The sequence below is a fragment of the Cinclus cinclus genome, chromosome 11 (assembly GCF_963662255.1).
Source record: "Cinclus cinclus chromosome 11, bCinCin1.1, whole genome shotgun sequence".
NCBI lineage: Eukaryota > Metazoa > Chordata > Aves > Passeriformes > Cinclidae > Cinclus > Cinclus cinclus.
Genome location: NC_085056.1, coordinates 19,527,396 through 19,529,479, shown reverse-complemented (window position 1 = coordinate 19,529,479; position 2,084 = coordinate 19,527,396).

Here is a 2,084-nt window from a genome sequence, read left to right as displayed (position 1 = left end):
TAATGCCAGTCTTCGGGTGCAGCAGTTCAGTGGCATGTACTGAACAGGGGCTGAGTGGATGAACAACATATGGTCTACTGATTGGGCTTTTTTTCACTGAAGACATGCAACTTTTCCGAAGTATACTAGTCCATACATTGGTTTCCCTATAGTGACTACTTACACTGCCTAAAGGTGAACGAGTTCTGTTCAAGTTTCAGTGAGTTGTTACCATCTGGTTACTAAAATTATTAGGGAGACACTCCTGAATTAAGGAGTAAATGAGACCATATGCCAAAGTAAAGAATCTGCATTTCATGGAAATGGGAGGAAGAGAGAGAGAAAAACAAGTAGAAAAAGGGAGGGAGGGTGAAAGGCGTTTGGGAAGGGGGGGGAGAAAGAATGTCAGAGACGATTAAGTAGAAAATATCACCATACCTCCCTGGGGTGGGGCAAGTTTGACTCTTTGTCTCTTGGTACTTTTGAATAATATAGAATCTTTAGCACCAGTACATCCTTCGAGTCTGCCATGAGCTGGGCTCTGGATTTTCAGATCTGTTGTGTTACTTTGCATCTCATGCAGTCATCTGGTGCAAGGCCTCAGGCGTGGGTCTGGGGGCACTTTGGTGGGCTATGACACCCCCTCAGCTGCCCCCGTGGGAACGTCCTCTGGATGTGGTCTCGTGGGAGTGGGGAGTTTTAGAGCTAAGCCAGTTTGTGTGATGGAGGATGGGTGTCCACTGCCTATTGCCAGAGGTTACACCACACCCAAAATTTCCTCCTCCTTCTCCCTCTCTTGACGGGAGGTTTGTGTGCAAACCTGGCCTCAGCAGAGGAGCCTGTGGCTATGACTTCCCCACCCTGAACCCAGACAGAGCTGATTTTCTGGACAGCTGCTGCGTTTGGCTTTGTTGTGGATACATTTTTCTCCCTCAGCCTTGTTTACTTCTCCCCAGACATGAGATAATAGGACAATAGTGTTGCCTGTACCTTGTCTCAAGTTCCTTTAGGCAGCTTAGCTCACAGTCCAAAGTTCCAGCCAGGAGGCATTTTCAGCAAGGGGTGAGCTTCAGTGGTCACAGCTTCTTCATACAGTTTTGTCACAATGGGCAAAAAGTCCTTTAAAACAATATTTAAGCCATTCGGCATAGCATTCCAGTCTCTCACAAGTCCTGTGAGGAGCAGCTGAGAGAGCAGGGGTTGTTTAGCCTAAAGAAGAAGAGGTCCACTCTACCTATTTTAAAGTAGTATTTTAGCTACAGCTTTGTCTCTTTTAACTATTATTAATTTTCAGATTTTTAGCTCTGCTTTTCAGTATGATCCATCTTTGCATTGCAGAACATAGCCATATATTTAAAGTCCAACTAGAGGCCTAACAATACTAGCTACTTACTTCAGACAAGCACTTAGCTACTTTCAAATAATATAAAATTTTTAGCACCAGTATCCTTTGAGTCTGCCATGAATTGGGTTCTGGGTTTTCAGAGTTCCATTGTTGCTCCTTCCAGTTTTGTTGAGGCATTGTCGTTCATCTGCGACATCCTGCCTCCACAATGGCTTCTGCATCCCCGAAAAAGACATCGACACCTCGTCTTTTGTCCAGGGAAAGACTGAAGTCTATTACTGTAAGTACCCACTGGGGCTGTGTTGAGGCTGGAAACCCCCCTCGTGTCCCTCCTCTCCCTGCCCTGCCTGTTGTGCAGCAGCACTGTGAAGCTGCAGAACCCCTCCCCACCTCTCTGTGCCGTGTTCCTGTGGCTGGGGGCTGTCCTGGTGCAGTAGGGAACATCGTGTGTTTCTTCAGGAACAGTCCAGTGTCTTGCCTGGCTGTGCCACCGCAGCCAAGTTAAGCCAGGTTCAGCCAATGTAAAGCTGAAGCCCTGAGCATGTGCTTCTTTCCCTTTCCATTTCCCACGGTGATTCCTTCTGTCAGGCTGGACACTCACCTGTGCTGCTCTGACCAACCTGCTCCTGGGCATGTGAGGAGGGGGGGGGGAAGCTCAAACTCTGCCCAAAGCCTTGAGAGACACAGCTGGTCCCAGCTAGAGGAGCTTCCACACCAGCTGCTCTGTCTCATCTCCTGTGTGGGACACAGATCCAGCCCT